Below are 15,173 nucleotides of genomic sequence, written 5' to 3'. Positions count from 1 at the left end.
TTCAGAGGGGCTGAGTTGCCCTTAGGGGTGGAGTGCTGTGTTCCAGTTAGAATTAAGGAATGAACAATTTAGATGAGTGGTTAGAATTGGGGCATTAAGATTAGAGTTTGGAAGTCAACTGGAGTTAGGGTTTGGTTATTAGTTACCATTGAATTTCTGAATGAGAGATGGAGAGTTGCTAGTAGCCAGATATGGTGGGGGCCGTCTCTTTGATCTAAAATTTAAAATGTTCTATTCCAAGGACCTGCCTCCTTCATTATGGGGAGCGAGAAATTTCTCTCTTCTGACTGGCTCCTCAACAGGCCTGAGTGTACCTGCAGACTGAGCAGGTTAAGCATCTACTACGTCTCAGGTGTGTCGTCTAGCATATATGGTCCCCAAAGTGTCCAGGACACAGACCCCTATAATGAAGCTGAGAAGACCAGGATGTGAATGATCTGGTCTAGACCCACCCCTGCCATAGCCCAGTGACTTTGGAGGAAACGTAAATCTCCTAGCCTCAGTTTTTCCATCTGGCAAATGGATGTAACCTCAGAGGTCTGTTTGGAAAACCTCAAGTGATCGTGGAGGAAGAACTTTGAAGTGAACATGCTCTCTGGCAGAGTAAGCTGTTCCAAAATGAACTATAAAGCAAAGTCTGGGTAACTTACCCTCAGGAAAGGCTGAAGATCCTCCTTCCCTCCATGAAATTCCAGGTTTTCCAGCCCTTGCCACACTCAACCAGTCTTTCCCAAGACCATTTCCGGCAGGGACTTATGCCTCTGAACAGGAACTGATAAAGAAGCAACTCACACCAAAAACTTTCCAGGCTCTTAGTCCTCCCCAACACACACATGCACGCACGCACGCACGCACACACGCACACCAGCCAGCTCTGGGGCTGCAGTATGTATGACGAATCCTATGAGACACATGGATAAAGTGAGGACTCGACAAATATTTATCACATGAAGGAATGAATGAATGAATGAGGGTGTGGGTGAGTAAGTGGCTGCATGAATGAGCAGACACACCCTTAGAGAATGAGATGGCTTCCTAATCCAGGATACTGAGTGCGCTCAAAGAATGTCATTTGGGGCTTTCCTAGTGAGCGCTCCACGACGGAGCCATACCCTCTTCTTTTCCTCGAGCCCCATATGTCTTATTTTCTCCCCAACTTCATTGTGGGGGACTATGTCCTAGACTCCTTTGGGACCAAATATGCTAGACTCAATATGTGGTATATAGTAGTTGCCCAATAAACGTGTGATGAACTGAAGTGGAAGATAAATAAGACTTGGACCCTTACACTTACACCCTCTCTCACTTACAATTTAGTAAGAGAGAAAACATAGGCATATAAGTACTATATGACAAAGCATCACAGGTAACTGGTACCAAAAAAGAACCAAGGAATATATGCTATAGGTCAGAGCTGAGAAAACTTACTATGGGTTGAAAAAGCAAGGGAATGCTTCATGAAGGAAGGGAATGAGGTTTAAAGGCCACACCCTGAAGGAAGAGAAAGATTCAGAGGCAAGGGAGAAGGTGATGCTGATAGGGACAAAGGGCTGTGCCCAGGAGGAAGACCAGTTCAGAAAACCTGAGTAGATTTAGTGTAGCTGGACAGCAGATTCAAGCAGAAGAGTGCGGCATGTGCCACAAGTAGGTGGTGGCGACTGTAGGAGAAGGGATTTGGATCCGGAAGCTAGTGAGGGCGTGTGAGCAGTGGAAGGAAGTGCAAGGAATGCTGTGAGGCGTGGAAAGATGATCTGGAGGAGACAGACAGGTAAGCAGCAAGGTGAGCGGCAAACCCTGCTGGGAGGTATTGTGCCAACACAGGACTGGCCAGAGCCGAGTCTTGGGCAGAGAGACCACTTTCCATTTCTTTCTTTCTCTCTCTTTCTTTCATTCATTCAGATATTAATTGCCCCCTAGCAGGCCCCGTACAGGTAAACAGCAGATGCCTTCCCGCCTTTCCCGGGCCTGGGTCTCTACTCTGGGCCCTCACCCGTGTGCCCAGCCCCAAGGCTTGGGGCCATACGGGCCAAGGGCGAGGGCTGGGTGTGGAGGTGTAATTGGCTCTGACCTCTCACCTGCAGCTTCTTTCCACGAAACCTCTAATCCCCACGGTCCGGGGTCCCAGGCCCACGTCCTCCTGATCATGCCCCACCCTGACCACCGCCGTCCCCCACCGGCCACACCTGAAAGGGAAGGAATTGCGGGAACGGGGGTTGGCCTGTGGACGGGGCGGCGCCACCAGAATACGGGCTGAGGCCGCGGGCCGGGGCAGGGGGCTGAGGGACGGCCTAGGAAGGCGCTTCCCGCAAACGGCCACACACGCCCAGAGGCTGGGTGGGGCCGTGAGGCGGTGGGGCGCGCAGCCGACCGGGCGGGAGGAGGGGCGGGGGACGGGGAGCGAGGCTCCGGACGCGCCGAGCGGGTCCTCTGCGCCCCCTGCCGAGCGCCGGCCTCCACTGCACGTGCCGCCGCCGCCGCCGCCACCGCCCCTGCGCGCCAGGAGCGGGACCCGGCGGCGGGCACGCCCCGGGAACCCCGCCGCCGACTCCTGACCCCTCCCTACCGGTCCGCGGTCTCCACGTTCCTCCCTGGGAGAAGGGAGGTGGGAATTGGAGGCTTTTTTGTAATGGAAATACAGGCGCTCGCGGAAGTCCCCTGGCCTAAAGCACTTTAGGAGCCGGCCTTACCAGGTGCTTGAAATTCCACCATTAGAGATACCATTCTTTGGAGGGGTGGAGTGGTGACGTCTTCAACTTTTATTGGATATTTTAACGGTGAGGACTTACCAGATATGCCTGGGAAGGGGCTTGGAAGGAGTAGGTAGGCAAAGTCGTTCATTCCTTCTCTCAGTCAAGCTTTTATTAGAGATCATTTGCCAGGGCCATCCTGAAGGTAACTCAGAGCCAACAGTCATACTGTGGCAGTGCTGGGTTGTGAAAGGCTAGTTTCTCCTGTCACGTTTTGCCTTTTATTAATCACTGGATAATTGAGCCCCCCTACTCCGGGAAGTCTGCCTTGACTTTTTGGGTGTATGGTTACAGGCAAAGTCAGTATCTGTCAGTTTAGCAGGCCAGGTTCTCTGTTTATTTCCCACGAGTTCTGTCTGGTCTCTCCAGGCTCATTCGGTGACCAGGGACAGAAAATCCTTGTCAGCTGGGGCACTTCTCTAAGGGACAAGAATCAAAATATAGAGTACAAGGAGCCAACGCTCCCATTTCCTGTCCAATCAGGGATAAGCCCATGCTCTCCTCAAGAGCCATTTGCATCTGGTCCCACATTCCATATGACCTTCGTGAGCACCCAGCCTGGACAGTCTGTTCTCCAAAGAGAGCCAGGAAGTCACATAAGATCATGAATGCTCCTAAATTTAAGTTAGATCGTCTCTCTTCTCAAATCCCTGCCATGGCTACCCGGCTCACTTGGAGTAAAAACTGAAGCTTCTACCTTGGCATGAAGGGTCAAAGTGCTCTGGCCCCTCTCCTACTGCTCTCCTATCACTCACTCCTGTGACCATATCAGTCCCCTAACTGCTGTCCCTTGAATTCAACAGAGACACTTCCACCTCGGACTCTAGCACTTGCTGTTCCCTCTACCTGGAATGCTGTTTCCCCAGGTGCCCACGTGACCCACTCCCTCCCCTCCTTCAGATCTATATTTAAATGCCACCTTATGGAGAGGGGCTTTCCCTGACCGTCCTGTCTGAAATAACACCATCATCCTCTGTGCCCTTAGCCCCCTCGATTTTTCTTCTAGCGCTTATCACAACCTGACATGTTACTTATTTCTGCTTATTTGTATGTTGTCTGCCTTCCCAACAAGAATGTAAGCTCCAACGAGAACAGAGAACTTTATCCGTTTGTTCCTCATCCAGCACCTAGAAAACAGCCTGGCACATAGTCAGTGCTCAATAAATTTGTGAAATGACTGAATGAGTGTGTCAGGCACTAAGCCAAGTACGGGTACAGGCCATGAATAAGCCTGGGCTCTTGCCCTTGAAGAACAGATGGGCAGACAGGCAAATAATTACAAACCAGAGTGATGAGTATTCTATCCAAGTACAGATGCATGTAAAGTACACTCGAAGGCTCAAGGAAGGAAATAATTCACTCTGCCTGGAAATCAGAGGAAAGCACAAGGATGACATCATCGGGTGGAGGAGAGAGGGAAAAGGCATTCCAAGCCGAGAGAAGAGCGAGAGCAAAGGCAGAGGTGTGAAAATACGAGCTAGAGCAAAGGCAGAGGTGTGAAAATATTTGACTAGTTTGTGGGGGCGTAGCAAGTAGGCTGGCCTGGCTGGAATGCAGGATGCAAGGCAGGTGTGGCAGGGGATAAGTTTGGAAAGACAGATTGAGGATGTATTATTAAGGGCTTGTTAGAATGATGATGATTGACTCTCTAAATTTCAGAACCGTGCCAGGCCTGTGGGGACATTTCAGGGCAAAGAGCTTACTTCTAACCTCAGACAGGGCACCACAGGAACAGCCACGTCCTGCTGCTGGGAAAGGCCTGGGAACACAGTGGGGGTCTCCCCGGGGCCTCAGGCTAGGCTCTGAGGATCCATGGGAGCAATCTGGCAGCACTGCTTGCCTTCCTGTTTCTGATCTAAACAGGACCCTCAGTAAGGACTGTGCCCAGCTCCATGGAGCCCAAGAGTCCTGGGCTACATCACCAAGAGTCCAAGTTTCAAAATGTCCTTATTTTCCAATCTGACTCAAAAGGGTGGGGAGTGGAAAAATTATAGACAGCAGCCATCAAGGGACATTGGCTTAATATAACTGGTGACCTGGGAAACGAGAGAGGCAGAAAATAATTTCCCTCTCAGACTGAGGAGCAGAGAGGGCCTCTTACAGCTCACTCAAAATAAAGACTTTTCCATCAAGCAGAGGGAGAGCATTTGTGTGTTTGCAGGACAAGAAGATTCTTTTCTTTGGCTTCCTCCTTGGTTATGTTGTTCCTCCCCCACCCACCCATCCCCTTCTCCTGCCGTCTCCGCCCTCAATCCTTCTCTCCTGACTTTTCCTTTCTTTTTCTCTTTTCCCGTGTCCTTCCACCCTGCCCACTTCCCTGCTCTCCTCTCCTCCCCTCCCTCCCTATTCCTTTAACTTAAGCAGGAGACAGCTATTTAAAACTGTTGAGGGATAATTATTTTAAATGGAAAACCATGACTCTTATGCAAATATAAAATGAACACGTGGCTTCTACTTCATTTAACTAATTAATTAATGAGGGAACCAGTAAGATGTTACAGTCAGTTCACAGAATCCAAAACACAGACCCATTTATATAGACAATCAAGGATGGGGGAGGGAACTTGCTAACTGATGCGGAGCTGGCATCTTCGTTTGCATTCCTATGAACAGGATCTTGTGCCTCTGCTGCAGCCCTCCATAAGTTAACATCCATCTCTACAGGGATGCAACATCATGAATGACAATAAAAGGCGCAGATCCCCATAGAATCAGACAACTCAGGAAGGGTCCTCTAGTCTAGACAACAGTCTAGACAACCCCTGACATTCCATTGAAAGGATGCCCAAGGACCTTTGCCCATTTCAAAGTCTTTCACCATTTTTCTTGACAAGACCTCAGAAGAGTACAGGAAAGAGAGGTGGGAGCTGGTTAATTTTCACAAGACTCCAAACTGGTCTCTGTTTAAGGGTGGAAATTGATTCTGGCCCTGAGGCTCAGGCCCAGGGCAGAGGGGGGATGAGAAGAATGGTTGCCTGGCCCTGAGAAAAGCTGTGGGTGATGGGGCAGGTGACTGTTGGCCAACACTCCATAAACCTTCATTCCCTTCCTCCTGCCATCAACCTCAAACCTTGGAGACACAGGGAAGTTAAGGGCAAGGGTGGGGCAAATCCACCCCACATGAGGCCAGACCAGTGGAAGTAGTACTGGGCATGAAGGTGGCCATGGGCCTCCTCCGAGTCAGTCCCACTAATGTCCCTGCCATTTGGGTCTTCCCCTAGATGACAGCTTTCAGGACCACCTCACCAGGCTTTCGGGTGCATCTCCTGGGGTCTGTAGCAGTCGCTACACGGCTCATACCTTTGCACTGATCCTATTGCCCACTCCCAGACCTCACCCAAGTTCCCCCTGTCTCTTCCCAGATGTGGCCTTCCTGGACCTCTCTGTCATTATGCAGAGAACGACCAGGGACATGTCCAAGATGCACCTTCTAATGAGATATGTGAGCTTGGGAGCATGAAGCCGCCAGCGAACGTTCCCTGGAGGCCACTGGGTGAGCTGCTTGGCAGATGCTGGGGTGACGGTTGAGGAGGGGATGAGAGAGGGTGGCATTTGCAAAGAAGATGTGATCCCTGCTCTCAGAGAATTTCTAATCTAGCTTGGGAGGCCAAGTACCAAAGAAGCCCCAACAGCTGGTAGCCAGGGGCAGTGTGTGTGGAGAGAGGGATGTTGGGGGCAGGGAGGGAGGCTAGGGAAGCTCTGACCACAGAACCATCCCTAGAGCAGGACAAGGAGACCATCCCTCACCAGCAGAGTTCCTGCAGAATCCCTCATCCCCATGAAAGAAAGGCAGCTACCTTGCTTACCTGTACCCGGAACGGGTGTCTTCACAGCCATATACATAGGGCCTCATCCCCATCCCCCATTTCTTCTTTCCCACCCTTCCAGAAGAAAGAACTGTTTGGCCTGAAGGTGGAAACACCAGGTGGGTAATCAAATGATTAAAAGCATTTCTAGGATACAGAGGTAAGGCAGGTGATGAAACCTGTTCCACCAAACTCAGGGCCTTGAGGCAGGCTTTGAACCAGGTGGAAGACACCCAGGTTTAGTTCTTCTGGCTACTCAGGTAGCAGTGTGATTCAGAGCCAATAATTTCTCAGCTCATCTATCACCAAGGGGGTTGGACCCCCTAATTGATTGATTGACAATTAAATATTTTTATTGTGGCAAAATATTCATACTATAAAAATTTCCATTTTAACCTTTTTTTTGTGTGTGTGGTATGCGGGCCTCTCACTGTTGTGGCCTCTCCCACTGCAGAGCACAGGCTCCGGACGAGCAGGCTCAGCGGCCATGGCTCACGGGCCCAGCCACTCCGCGGCATGTGGGATCTTCCCAGACCAGGGCACGAACCCGTGTCCCCTGCATCGGCAGGCGGACTCTCAACCACTGCGCCACCAGGGAAGCCCAATTTTAACCATTTTTAAGTGTACAGTTCAGTAGCATTAAGTACTTCTACATTGCTGTGCAACCATCACCACAATCCATCTCTAGAATTTTTTCATCATCCCAAATGGAAATTCCATAACCATTTAAACAGTAACTCCCTGTTACTCCCCTCCCCCGACTCCCTAATAACCACTTCTCTACTCTGTCACTACATATTTGACTACTCCGGGGACTTCATCTAAGTGAAATCATACAATATTTGTCCTTTTGTGTTTGGCTTATTTCACACAACATAATGTTTTCAAGGTTCATCCATGTTGTAGCATGTGTCAGCGTTTCATTCCTTTGTAAGGCTGAATACAATTCCATTGCATGTATATACCACATCTTCTTTATCCATTCATCTATAAGTGGACACTTGGGTTGCTTCCAAATTCTGGCTATTGTGAATAATGCTACTATGAACATGGGTGTACAAATATCTCTTCCAGTTCCTGCTCTCGATTTATATATATATATATATATATATATATATATATATATATATATATATACCCCAAAGTGGAATTGCTGGTTGATAATTCTATGTTTGATTTTTTGGAGGACCCACCGTAGTGTTTTCCATAGTGGCTGCTCCATTGCTACATTCCCAAAGGTTCCAATTTTTCCACATCTGCACCAAAACTTGTTTTCTGTTTTTTTCTGACAATAGCCATCCTAAAGGGTGTGAAGTAGTATCTCATTGTAGTTTTGATTTGCATTTCCCTAATGATTAGTGATGTTAAATATCTTTTCATGTGCTTATTGGCCATTTGTATATCTTCTTTGGAGAAATATCTATTCTGATCCTTTGCCCATTTTTGCATGGGGTTGTTTTGGTTTTGGTTATTACGGTTTAGGAGTTCTTTCTATATTCTGGATATTAATAACTTATTAAATATATGATGTGCAAATATTTTCTCCCATTCTGTGGGTTGCTTTTTAGTACTCTGTTGATGGTTTCCTTTGGTCCACAAAAGTTTTTAATTTTGATGAAGTCCAAATTGTCTATTTTTTATTTTGTTGCCTATGTCTTTGCTGTCCTATTCAAGAAATCATCGCCAAATCCAGTCTTAAAGCTTTTCACTTATGTTTTCTTCTAAGAGTTTTATAGTTCTAGCTCTTATGTTTACATTTAATCCATTTTGAGTTAATTTCATTTATGGTCTTAGATAAAGGCCCAACTTCACTCTTTTGCATGTGGAATCCAGTTTCCCTAGCACCATTTGCTCAATCCCTGATGTCTAAGATCCTGTATCAGTTAGGAATTTTGTTTAGCTTCAAGAAATAGAAGCTGCAGTAGCTTAAACACAGACATTTTTATTATTTCACATAGGAGAAGTCCATGGGTAGGCTGTGCTCAGCTACTGAGAAGGTTCCATGGGGATCTAGGCTTCTTCTATCTTTCTATTCCACCATGCATGACTCCCATTCTAGGTCCACTATGGCTGCTGGAACTCCAGCCAATATCTGTGAGTTCCAGGCAGCAGGAAGGAGGAAGAGGGAGGGATAAATGAGTACCACTTCCTTTAAGGAGCCTAAGTCCTGAACAATTCCTTAAAATCTCATTGGCCAGGTCTTTTTTTTTTCCCCCCAAAAGAGCAAAGTTTATTTCTCTGGTCACATTCCTTATAATGATGTACATTGCTACGAACTTCATTTCTTTGTTCTTTCTGTCTGTGTTCATTATAACAATGTGCCTATATTGCTTATTATGTTTCAGGCATTCATCTTGACATTTATGAATATTCTGCTTAATCGTCATAATAATTCTATAAGGGTAGGTACTATTATTTTTCCACTGTGTCGTTGGCCAGATCTTAATCACGCAGCTGCAAAGGAGTCTGGGAAATACAGACTTTTCTCTGGGTACAGTGCCATCTCAAATAAAATCAGGACACTCTTACCAAGGAAAAAAGGGAGAAGGAATGCTGGCTTAAATATTTAGAAGCGTCTGCTTTGGGCATCTCATCCATCTGTAATTCTGTGGCAATTTGTCTCTTGGAGAAGAAAATGAGAAAATGGTTGCAAAGTGCTCAACAAAATGCTTTGCTCAGGCTGTGTACTCAAAACATGCTAGCTGGGGCTTCCCTGATGGTGCAGTGGTTAAGAATCCACCTGCCAATGCAGGGGACACAGGTTCGATCCCTGGTCGGGGGAGATCCCACATGCTGCAGAGCAACTAAGCCCGTGCTCCACAACCACTGAGCCTGTGCTCTAGAGCCCGCAAGCCACAACTACTGAGCCCACGAGCCACAACCACTGAAGCCCGCGTGCCTAGAGCCCATGCTTTGCAACAAGGGAAGCCACCGCAATGAGAAGCCCACGCACCGCAACAAAGAGTAGCCCCCACTCGCCGCAACTAGAGAAAGCCCGCGTGCAGCAACAAAGACCCAACGCAGACAAAAATAAATAAGTAAATTTATTTTTTTTAAATGCTAACTATTATTTTCTTTTATTATTCTCTGATCTCAGGCCTTTCCAATATCTGTGCAGAACAGACAGTTCTCTGCTTTAGAGGTGAAAACTGCCCCCCAGGTATCTTCCACACCAATGCCTTGAATATACCATTAGTGCTCTAAGTCTCTGTTTCTCTATTTAGGCCTTATTTTCAATCGAAAGGGGGTGAAGTAGGAGGGGCACAGGTAGCCTAAGGAATGACACACTCAGCCACTCTCAGCCTCTGTCTGTCTGATGCTTTTTTGCCAGGCTGCTGGCTGGGATCTGGGCTCCAGGGGAATTTGAGTCAGAAGGGGAGGGTCGTACACAGCCCAGAGGATACCAGATGAGTGTGACACTGTGGTGAGGATGAAAAGTGTAGGAAAGGGGCTGGATGGCTGCCTTTATATATGTGCAGAGGTGAGGGCATTTAAAGGTGGTGGAGGACGTGCTTTGCCCCTCTCTGCTGCTCCTGGGCTTATGTGGACACACTGTCAGGCACAGCCCGGTTAATCCCAGTGAAACAGGGCAGGATGGGAAGGCCTGGAATCTGAACCAAAACCACCCTTCAGGTGTGTGGAGGTGCTGCAGAACCCAGAGAGAGTGCCAGAAGATGTAGCCAAGCCCAGACAGGGGTCGGCAGTATGGTTACAGAGACCTGAGTTCATTCAGGCCGTCTCCAGAGTGGTTGGTCAGAGAGAGGAGGCCGCAGACAGCGCCATGCTGGGCTGCAAAAGTCCTTCCTGGGAAGACTGTTCGGACCTCTATCCTTGGGGCAAGGTGTCAGCAGGTACACACCGCCAGGGAGAGGAGTGCAGCTGGAGCTGGCCACGTCAGAAACTGGGCCACACGGGGCCCATTTAGTAGCAGAAGAGGGGACCAAAGTCAACTCCAGGAGCTGTGATATTCAGAGCATTGAATCACAGTATGGCCAGACTCCCACCAGTCAGGGCAGACACAGGCCTCAGAACTGGGGCAGGGTCCTGGAAGCCTCCTACTGGGCCAAGGGCCAACCCTTTACCTTGTGGATCATGGGAAGGTCCCGGGGGCTGTGGCACAGGGGCTGGGGGGCTGGGTTGGCAGAGGGCACTCAGGGGATGTGTGGCTGCAGTTCGTTACTCATTGATATTAACATATTTCAGTAGTTTAACCACTGGTACAACTGGAACCATTTATTAATCAGCCTTGACCCCAAGGGGACAATAAGTATTGACTTTCCTACAGTTTAGGGTCAGCGGGATGGACTTGCTCAGAGCTGAAAGAACAGTGGGCTCCTTCCACACACTCAGGCGCACACTCACCCCATTTTATTGGACCCCTCCGTGTAGGGGTCCTGGGTGGACCTTTCTGTCTTGGCTGAATCTGTCTTGGATTTCTGTCTTGGCTGAATCAGCGCTCTGACTTGGGCCCAGGGACAGGTGTGCAGGTACCTGGGACAGGTATTTGCTGGAGATACGTGAGCCAGAGGCAAGCAAAGGTCAAATTCTGAGGTAAGGTCAGCCTGCAGGGTCAGCTTCCGGGGAGAAGACAGAGAGCACGAACAGGAACTGGGACAGAGCCAACAGCAGGGGACAGGCACCAGGGCCCGGGGACCTCCTGGTGGTGTGCAGGGGGCGACGCCTATGGCCACGTCTGGGGTGAGGGAGCTGTTTAGGCCTGACCTCCTGTTGGTGCTGCCAGACCCCAGGGGAGAGCTAGGAAGAGGCCACAAGAGTCCGTGCTGGCCAAGTCAAAGGCAACCCGTTCCGCTCAGCGGTGAGCAAACACGGCACTCCCCAGTTAGAAGCATAAATAGCTGTCAGACAGGGTCAATGGTAGCACGTTCTAGACGGATGATTGGGTGACCGTCAGGAATAACTTCAGGAAGACTTAGATTCAAGGGGACATGGTGGAAAGAGAATCTACATGGGACACAGGGGCTCCAGTTTCCTCTCTAAGCTCTGCCATTAACAGGCTGTGTGACCTCAGGTGAGTCACTGCCCAGCTCAGGGCCACATTTCCTCTACCTGCAAAATGAGGGCTCCGGCTTCAACCTTGCAAGGATCTCAGGGGGAGAGATCATGATCAGAGGAAGAGCCAATCCTGAGTGAGTTGAGGACCAGCCAGGGACTGCTCAGAGTATATCACAGTGGGATTTAGCTTCGACATCTGGGAAGACTCCTGAAATTCCCAATCCAGAAAATGCAGGGGGGCAAATGTTGTTCGAAACTTGGCCTGCTTCCAGTGATGCTCAGATCTCAGACACACATCAAGTCCAGAAGCAAGAGGCAGGGCTTCCCTGGTGGCGCTGTGGTTGAGAGTCCACCTGCCGATGCAGGGAACATGGGTTCGTGCCCCGGTCCGGGAGGATCCCACATGCCGTGGAGCGGCTGGGCCCGTGAGCCATGGCTGCTGAGCCTGCGCGTCCGGAGCCTGTGCTCCGCAACGGGAGAGGCCACAACAGTGAGAGGCCTGCGTACCGCAAAAAAAAAACAAAACCAGAAGGAAGAGGCAGAATTATCTTGAAACCAAAGAAGCTACAGCCTCCTCCACTTGCAAGGGCCTCTTTCAAGATCTTGGAGAGGCCCAGGCCATATGTTCACATTTTTTCCCTTACGGAGCGTATCCCCAAACTGTATAAGGTTTAAGCCCCACAAAACCTGGCCCCAGCCCTGTCAGTTGCCCTGGGATTTGGAGCCATTATTATGGCAGGTGGAGCACGCTGACAAGCACCCATCCTAATCAGATGGGCAAGGCTCAGCAGCAGACAGCAGGCGGCCACACCCGTGGTGGCTTGACGTGACTTATTCACCTGTGTCTGACAAAAAAAAAAAAAAAACCATACACACCTATCCCACTTTCACCTTCATTGTCACATTCAATCTTCCCCACAAGCCTGACCAGTCTTATCACCTGTGATTTAGATGATGAAACTGAGGCTCAGAGAAGCTAAGTTTGCAAGGCTGGCTGGAGACAGAAGCAGGATGCAAACCCAGGACTTTCTCAGGACCAGTCCAGGGCTCTTCAGTTTTCCGATTCAGGACCAGACACAGTCATCCTAAAGCATAGCATAAAGACATTCACCCCAAATCTGCCTGGAGAGTCTGCCAGTGGCACGAACATCTCCACCTTGGTTCTGGAGACAAAGGAGGCACACGTGGGGATAAAGCACATAACATGACTTAGAATCATAGGACCACAACTGTTCAAGAACTTGGGGAAGGAGAGGGTTTTTCGATTTTCCCCTTATTTTCTTCCTGAACTTTGCATTCCTACTCAAAACACAAGTCATTTGGATCAGCTATATTTATACTAAATATAAACACAAATGTTCAAACATGGCAGTAATTCAGTTGGCAATAGTTTCTCTACAATATCAAGCCTGCAAACAACTAGAGGTTTAGGGGCCCAACATAAACACACACACACACAAGCACACACATGCCTCCCTGTGACAACTCTAGTCTCTCAAAGCCACACACCACATCAATAAAAGACAAAAACCACATGATCATCTCAATAGATGCAGAAAAAGCATTTGATAAAATTCAACATCCATCCTGATAAAAACCCTTACAAAAGTGGATATAGAGGGAACATATCTCAACATAATGAAAGCTATTTATGACAAACTCACAGCCAATATAATACTCAATAGTGAAAAGCTGAAAGCCTTCCCACTAAAGTCTGGAACAAGATAAGGATGCCCACTCTCACCACTTATATTCAACATAGTATTGGAAGACATAGCCACAGCAATCAGACAAGAAAAAGAAATAAAAGATATTCAAATTGGTACGGAAGAGGTAAAATTGTCATTATACGCAGATGACATGATACTATATATAGAAAACCCTAAAGACTCCATACCAAAACTACTAGAACTGATAGATGAATTCAGCAAGGGAGCAGGACAAGATTAACATACAGAACTCAGTTACATTTCTTTACACTAACAATGAAATATCAGAAAGGGAATGTAAACGAACAATCCCTTTTAAAATCACATTTAAAAAAAGGAAAATACTTATGAATAAATCTCACCAAGAAGATGAAAGACTTTTATTCTGAGAACTACAAAACGTTAGTAAAGGAAACTGAAGATGATTCAAAGAAATGGAAAGATATCTCCTCCTCAAACCACAACGTTGTGGGAGAGGGAGGTCCAGCCTCCACCCCACATGTGAGCCGGATCTTTAGACTTGGTTTGGTCTGGTGCAACATCCCCACCCAGGAAACCAAAATAGCTGGCAAGGAAAACAGCTGCAGAGTGAGCTGCCCAGATCCCTCCAGTTGCTTTATTCTAATGAGGCCACCTGGGACCCCAGCCTAAATAGGGCCCAGTCTCAGGGGCACTTGAGAAACTATGCATGTGACCCCTCTAGGGCAGGATTCCAAACCTAGGGAGTTTGCCGAGGAGCAGTTTGTAGGAACCGTGCTGACCTTTTTGACCTCACCTCAGAAGGTGGTGTCTACATTCTCAACCCAGAGCACCCCAGCAGACTGGGATTCATTGGAAGGCAGCTTTGAATGTTCCTACAACTTTCTGGCTTTAAAAAGGGAACCCCTCTCCATTCTCCTGTAATTTGGCAAAATGGGATCTCTTCCAGCCCCTTTATATATTCCAATCCAGTTCTTTCCTTTTTTCTGATGGGTGAGTCTAAACCCTTCCTACACTATTCCTCAGTGAATTTTCCTCCCTCTGTCTAATCCCTGCTCATTCCTCTGGCTCTTCTGCCAACAGGTGCAATCTGCTCTTTTGAGGTGTCACAGCCAGGATTTAGGGTTTGTGTTGAGAGACATAGAGGGAAATTCCCAGCTAATTCCATTGAAATGGCCCTTTATCTTATGGCTTATGTAGCAGTCAGCCTCCAAGGTGACCATACAATGGCTCTGCCCCTGACATTCACACCCTTGTATGGTCCCTTCCCACCATGGGCTGACCTGTGTGATCAATAGGGCATTGTGGACATGATGGAATGTAACTTCAGAAGCTAGGTCATAAAAGACGTTGCAGCCTTCACCTAGAATAACTACTAGAATAATTTGGCAGAGTTCCAAACAGTTCTCTGTCCTCTGGGATCACTTGCTCTGGCAGAAGCCAGCTGCTGTGTTGTGAGGACACTCAAGCTGCCCTATGGAGAAGTCCATGTGGTAATGAATTGAGGCTTTCTGCTAACAGCCAGCATGAACTTGCCACCCATGTGAGAGCCAGCGTGGAAGTGGATCCTCTAGCCCCAATCATGGCTTCAGACAACTGCAGCCCTGACTGACATCTTGATCCTGCAACCTTATGAGAGACCCAGAGACAGAACTACCCAGCTATGCTACTCCCAAATTCCTGGCCAACAGAAAATGTGAGTTAATAAGTGTTTACTGTTTTATTATTATTATTATTATTATTAGTGTTTACTGTGTTAAATCAGTAAGTTTGGGGGTAATCTGTTACACAACATTAGATAACTAATACAATTAATAATATTATATACCAAAGCAAAAGGGAACAGAGTACAGAGGACTGCTTGGAACTCTGCCAAATTATGCTCGTTCTGGTGGGATGCCCAGGCCTCTGTGGTCCCA

General features: G+C 48.1%; 1 long non-coding RNA gene across 1 annotated transcript; it reads left to right on the top strand.

Moving 5' to 3' along the window:
• The first annotated feature begins 1,680 nt into the window (after positions 1–1,680).
• On the top strand, positions 1,681–14,820 carry LOC132435445 (uncharacterized). Its single transcript, XR_009521542.1, has 4 exons — positions 1,681–1,768; positions 6,110–6,240; positions 8,899–8,955; positions 14,776–14,820. It is a non-coding gene; the product is annotated as an uncharacterized lncRNA (long non-coding RNA).
• The last annotated feature ends 353 nt before the right edge of the window (positions 14,821–15,173 follow it).

Source organism: Delphinus delphis, chromosome 12 (assembly GCF_949987515.2).
Source record: "Delphinus delphis chromosome 12, mDelDel1.2, whole genome shotgun sequence".
NCBI lineage: Eukaryota > Metazoa > Chordata > Mammalia > Artiodactyla > Delphinidae > Delphinus > Delphinus delphis.
Note: the sequence above shows the minus strand (reverse complement) of the source record. Positions and strands in the feature narration are given on the sequence as shown.